This window comes from Priapulus caudatus, unplaced genomic scaffold (assembly GCF_000485595.1).
Source record: "Priapulus caudatus unplaced genomic scaffold, Priapulus_caudatus-5.0.1 Scaffold1018, whole genome shotgun sequence".
NCBI classification, from domain to species: domain Eukaryota; kingdom Metazoa; phylum Priapulida; class Priapulimorpha; order Priapulimorphida; family Priapulidae; genus Priapulus; species Priapulus caudatus.
This window is the reverse complement of record NW_014578079.1, coordinates 103464-110431: the sequence shown is the minus strand read 5'-3', so window position 1 is coordinate 110431 and position 6968 is coordinate 103464.

The window sequence follows — 6968 nt, the reverse complement described above, 5'->3', positions numbered from 1 at the left end:
AAATGGCTGAAAATACATCGCGAATTGCGATGCGATACCGGGAAAATTATTCCCTGCATTAGGCCATGTACTCAGAAAATGTCTGATATCTGACCTTTCCCCCCCACTGCCCTTTGACCTGTGAGCTCCAATTTCGCACTGGTGATGGGTTTCCTGCCCATCACACTATACACCGAATATTAAGAGCATAGGTCGAGCCGTTAAGATTTGTGCCGCAATTCCGTATTTCCTCATATACCTTCAGTTAAGGGGGAAATATTCCCCCTCCGTTTACACATCTTGACCTTTGACCCCTGACTCCCAAATTTGTCATCATGAGTCCTTTTCACGATCCCCCCCGACGTCCCAAATATCGTGACCGTACGTCAAGCGGTTAAGATTTGTGCCCAACTGTTGACGCACGGACGCACGATCATGCGATTCAGCTTGTAGACGCGTCAGATGAGCTAAAAAGAGTTTTCATCTATATGTGTCGAACTTATAGGTATTGTAGATGCTGAGTTACGTCGGCTACACTTGACCAATTCCTTTCTCACAGAACACAGATTTCTGCCTAAAATATTGTCTACTATGTCTTACTACCTTCTTTATGATATTAAAAACATTAGCAGTAGTGATTTATAGATAATAGATTATGTAAAATAATAGATAAAATAATAGGATTATGCATCTTTTCGGCAGACAATCGAAAAAGAGCAAGAAATCTAGACCTAGAATCCAAACGTTTCTACTTTGAGGAGTGCTCCCAATGTATCATCCATGACTCAAATAGCAACAGCGCAAAGAGCCTAACCTCCCCACAAGACATGAGCTCATGTAACACTCTACTGAAAGCAGCTGAGATTCGAAATTACAATCCAATACTAAAAATTGCTAAAACTGTGTGCGACAACGAAATTCCTTCAATTTGCTATCACAGAAAATGTCGAAGTATGTTTACCATGAAAAAGTCGTTGGAAGGTCTTATTAGCGACACCGTGAAAGAGTATAAAGAGTATAAGATAATAAAGAGTAGTAGTAGAGTATACGATGCTGTTTGTATTATGTGCAACAAATATAGTAAATATAACAAACTAGATAAGTCATGCGAACCACTTGTGAAATGTTCTGACATGCAAGCTGACAAGCGGTTAAAGGAGATAGCAATGGAAAAGGAAGATAGTAAGATCATCGCCCTAGTGTCACGAGAATTAGTAGCTGCGGAGGCCCATTACCACCGTTCTTGTTATCGAAGTTACTGCACAAGGATAGCTACGAGGAATTTCTAAAGTCAGTAGAAGGGCCATCGACCTCCACAGAACTCGCTGGGGAAGTGGAAGATCTTGAAACTCCAGATTCCGAATCAGAAAGTGAAACCGAAACCGAAACATTGCTATTGCACATGAAAAAATCCGAAGTACTGGTTGGACAGTATGTTGTTGTAGACTATGAATGTGCAGAGTTTCCTGGTTTAGTCATGTCACTGAAGGACACTGGTGCTGTTGTTAGAGAGATGCAAAAATGTACTAAACAAGGTTGGAATGGGGGATGGGCTGAACTCGGCGTGCTACTGCGGGAGAAGTATGCAGATGGAACAGCTGTGGCGATCTCGCTACAAAAGTTAAAGAGACAAACAAGCACGTCACGAGGGAGTGGTAGCCTACGCAAAGCGATTGGAGGTAGAAGCGAGACGTGCGTTTGGAGTACACACGTGGGATGACGTGTATGAACAAAACAGTGGTCAACCAATTCATAGATGGCCTGCGAGCAGATGCAATTAAAATAACTCTCATTCGTAGTCAACCAGCTACATTGGCGGGAGCCGTGAAGGTAGCAGTGGGAGAAGCGGCAATAGATCAGGAGGTGAAGCTACAAAGCAAACGGCATGAAGATGAAGCAATGGAGGTGGACAGGGTAGAAATGATGCCGGTCATACAGAAACAAATTCAGGAGTTGAAGGGGATAGTGTCAGACATCATGGCACTAGATACAGCACACTCGACGCCAGCACCGCTCGCGTATACCCAGCAACCAGCAACTAGGAACACAGGTACAGCCGCGGTTCCACAGCAACTGCATGCAACCACAGGGTCATATAACTTTAGACGAGCACCTGCGCAATGGTCGCAACAGCGACCACCGAACCAGCGTGCGACAGGAACTCAGCCTCCATGGACCACTTTCAGCGGACCTGCAGCATGGCAAGGCCCACGTAGTACTTGGTACCCGACGCGTCCGTGACAGCAGGACACGGGTGTGCCACCTAGCGGTGTGCAATACAAGTGGACGGCGGATAACAAGCCCATCTGCGCAGCATGCGGCCGCATAGGACATAGATGGAGGCAATGCAGAGTCACGGGTCAGCAGAGAAACGCCCTCATTCGACTTTAGGTGAGACGGAAAACCAAGCAAACGCCAAACAGTGGTCTCTAGCAATGGGACAAAGGAAATGTGGGGAGGTATACAACACCAAAGATGCACAGCGGGTAACACCCGTATGCTCGCTACGCATAAGGGGAGTATTAACAGACTGCTTGATCGACTCCGGAGCACAGACTATGCTTATAAGCGAACAGCTCTGAAAAATATTACCATCACATGTGCGACAGGCAAGTGCGCTGGTAACAACAAACAAACAGACACTAACATCGGTTACCGAGCATCCACTGATAACAGTAGGCGAAGCGACAATTCCACTTGTTGTTGGCCGTTACCGTACGAAGTTCCGATTTCAAATAGTTTCGCACCTGTGCAAAGCAGCCATATTAGGCTATGACTTCATGAAGACAGTAGGAATGAAGATCGACCGTCGACAGGGTATATTGTCAGTGGGAAGATCAGTGGTAGCACTAAAGACAGCTTCTACCGAACAAAAGAAAGATGAACACATTCAGCTTGTTCTACTCAATAACAAAGTACAGATTCTGCCGCGCACAGTCGTTATCTGCGAAGGCAAGCTGGGAAAACCGTACTGGTCAATACAACGGTACTGATTACAGGAACAGAGCTGTTACTGCACTGCGAGATCAACCAGGTATATTTCCTGTGAAGACATTGGATATTGTTAACAATGATCATTGTATTAAGTTTCCGATGGTCAACACAACGGACACACTGTATACGTTTGACATTAACAGTGTCATCGCCGTAGTCCATTCAATCAATGAGAAACATATAACGTCAGTTAAGATAGGGCAAGCGTCTCAACATACACGTATACACCATGGGACCAGCAATAAGCAGAGGTGGAATTCATTAACGTCTGCTCTGACCAAGGTCAACATGGATCATCTACCAGTACATCAACTTGCAGCCATAAAGGATCTATTAATGCGAAATAGTGACTTGTTTGCTGAAAGTAACATTGACCTAGGGCGTACTAACCTAGTGGAAATGACAATAGATACTGAAGGACATCCACCTATACAACTAAAACCATATCGAACACGTATAAATCATCGACCTATGATAAATCATCATGTCAATCAGCTACTGGAAGCTAACATAATCGAACCCAGCAATAGCCCGTGGGCAAGTCCTGCCTTCATTGTTCACAAGAAGGATGAACCATGAAGGGCGAATGGTCATAGACTACAGGAAGCTCAATAAAGTCACGAGGAAAGATACATATCCTCTACCATGTATAAAACATCCTTAGATCGTTGGGAAACGCACGTTTCTACTCAACCCTTGATTTAAAGTCGGGTTATTTTCAGATAGCCATGGCGGAGGAGGACAAGGCCAATACTTGTTTTATCACGTATAGAGGTACATTACAACATAATGTCCTTTCCTTTGGTTTGTCGAATGCACCCAACGTCTATCAGCAAGTGTTAGATACCGTATTAGACGGATTGCATCACACGGTGTGTTATTCCGTACATAGATGACATCATTATCTTTAGCCAAACATTTGATCAACACCTTTTAGATATTGCTGAGGTGTTCGGTAGACTGCGTGATGCAGGTCTCAAGCTTAAAGCTTCAAAGTGCGAGTTCCTTAAAGATAAAGTTCATTATTTGGGACACATTGTTTCACCTCAGAGCGTCGCCCTGATCCAAAAAAAGTCCAGGTAGTTAAACAGCTTAAGGCGCCTACAACGGTCAAAGAGGTACGCTCATTTTTGGGCATGGCAAGCTATTATAGAGCACATATAAAGTCATTCGCAAACATTGCAAAACCGTTAACAGCCTTAACACATAAGTACGCTAAGTTCGAATGGAATGACAATGCTCGATTCTAAACAAATTACGAGTTTACACGACATAAATACATTACAGTCGCGGTGATATGGCCTTATTAATCCAGGCCGTACTGAGACGCAGGCTATGTTTGAGACGCTAATCTCCAGCCGATTCATCACTGGCAGTCAGACAGATTTGAATCCGATTCGCGTCCGACGAGACCTCCGACTCAAATCTGCGTCCCAGTCCGACTGGGATTAATCAGGCCAGATCACCGCGACTGTACTCTAGACAAATTTTATGTTGAAAATTTAAGCGCCCAGACAAAAAATTTGCATGGGTGCCAATCCGCACCCCTGCATTGTGGTCTGCACAGATTTATTGTTAGTGGGAGGTGAGGAGGATATATACATCATCTGTTATTCAATGTACTGTGCGGACATGTGTATAAATTTCTTTCTGACAAATTTATAAACAGTATATGACTTGATACATGTTCAAAAGTTCTAACTAATGGAGCCTGTAATGATAATAAAACAACTAATGTATTGTTCATACATGTACATGTATGAATTTCAACATTTTAGTCCAGTAATAAGAAAAATTAAATTTTAAAACTACATGTAAATGCAAACAAACATTAGCATGTACATACATTGTAAACATTATATGTGTTATAGGTTCCTTTGGGTATATCGGATAAAGATGAGAACGTGAAAGAGCAGATGATCGATATAATGGCACATCTGCAGCAGTATGCACCCAGAAAAGCGGATGGTGTCCCTGCTCCTTGGTGGAGATGGCCTTAGCGTGGAGCGGGCTGTAGGGGCCCATCGTGCCAGATTGGATGCGATCACTCCACAAGACCGTCTTGATGGATTCGTTGCTACAAGTGAAGTTTGGCAGGGCCATATTATTGCCTTGCAGGTATGAAAATGTACATGTAAACTTGTGTGTGCGTGTGATAGGGATGTCAATGTCATAACATAGCATATTGTGATACTTTACTTATGTATTGGGATACATAACACAATATATTGCACTCAGAATGTCCTGTTTTCTACATGGTTAAACAAATTTCATGGACGAGACTTTTTTCCAATTAATTATTGAATTTAATTTTATTACCAATGATTACAATTTCACTATCCATTAATTGCTTACATGTAGGACTATCAATTAAATATGTGTACAATTTATATATTGTTAACTTTTGTTATTAGGACTGGGAAATCTTGCTTATCAAAGTTACTTATGAACTTACGTGTAATATTTTGTATGTTACAGGAAATCTTCAAATCCTACTACAAGACGACGTATTCGGGAGAGAAAGGAACCCTCTTTCAATTGAGAAACAGATTCGAGCGTAACGGTGTGAAGTCGGTGGTAAAGGATGCGGCCAACGACTGTAGAGAATTCATCTGATTCACGACTACTGGCTTCATTATTTTGGCGGCATTGCAGTAGCTTGGTCTCGAGTCTGTGGACGATGACCCACTGTTGAACCTGACAGACAGTGAAGAGAAAGGAAATTTCCTAGACAAGGAGGCGTATGAAATCATAGACCACCACTTAGCAACCTTTGGGTGAGGAAATGCTGAGCCGAGGTGAAGATAATGAGATAAGCACAAAATGGATGGTTCCAAACCAGACCGTGTTCCATGCGGTTATCCAGGCTGTAACAAATCATTCACTGTTGATGGCAGGTGCAGACAGAAGCACATGTCTGTCTGTCTGTACCAAGATGTAAACCTGCAACCAGCCGATAACCCACCTGCAGCTGTTGGATCAACCTCCAAGCATTATTTTAAGTATCATTATTCATGCAGTGTCTTGAAGGATGGCCTGCTTGATTGGATCAGGAAAGATGCGGCAAAAGAAAATGATGGTCAGAGGTTGGTGAGGATGTGGCGGTTCGACTTGCTCCTGTACCACCACAAACAGCACCCGAAATATAGGCTGCTGTCTTTCAGGCTGCAGAGCCAACTGATGGCCACCCTGACGGAGAAGAAGAGGCATCAGCTACTGCACAATCGCTGTGCGAACATTCACGGTGTGGAAGGTCGCAACGTGCCTGGTGACCTTGCACTTGAATTTCTAAACATGGTGGCCAAAAATGCATTATCTTCACTCCGAGGCAACCTGACGGAAAAGTCCATCCAAAGGGCCGGTCGCAGTCTCTCTGCACTTGATGAAATAGTCAACCGATATAAAAAGGGCCTGTCAATCTATTTTGGTGCACCCAAGCACACAAAGCCTTTGGTCTCCAACGATATCAAGTTGCTCGGCGAGGAAATGAAAGCAGAGTGTCTATTTGAGGAGATTCCTGGACGATTCCATGTATCCTTTCCCGACATTCCTCACGATGAGCTCACAAACATTAACGGAAAGAGTCTTGGCAAATGGCTGGAAAAACACAAGGAACAGGCTGCCAGGATCCAGCGACTCTGATCTTATCAGTGAGGCCAAATGTCACGGACGGCCTGTCAGGTCAATTACCATTCAATAGTTTGGATTGGACTAATAAATGCACTAAGTACGCTAGGAATATCTGCGACATTTGTCAGGGAGCTGCAGGACAGTAAGACTGTTGCCAATGATATTCGGAATGTAATGTATTCTGTAGTATTTGCGTCCTCCGAAGCCGTCCTTACTAGTGCACGTTGGCGAAGTGTTTTGACCAGGGGGACATTTCAAGAGAGGTTGAAAGCGGTTGCTGTTGATGAGGCACATTGTATTACACAGTGGTAAGTGATCATGACCTAGCCCCATTTATTCAGTTAAGGGAGAAGAGAGAGAGAGAG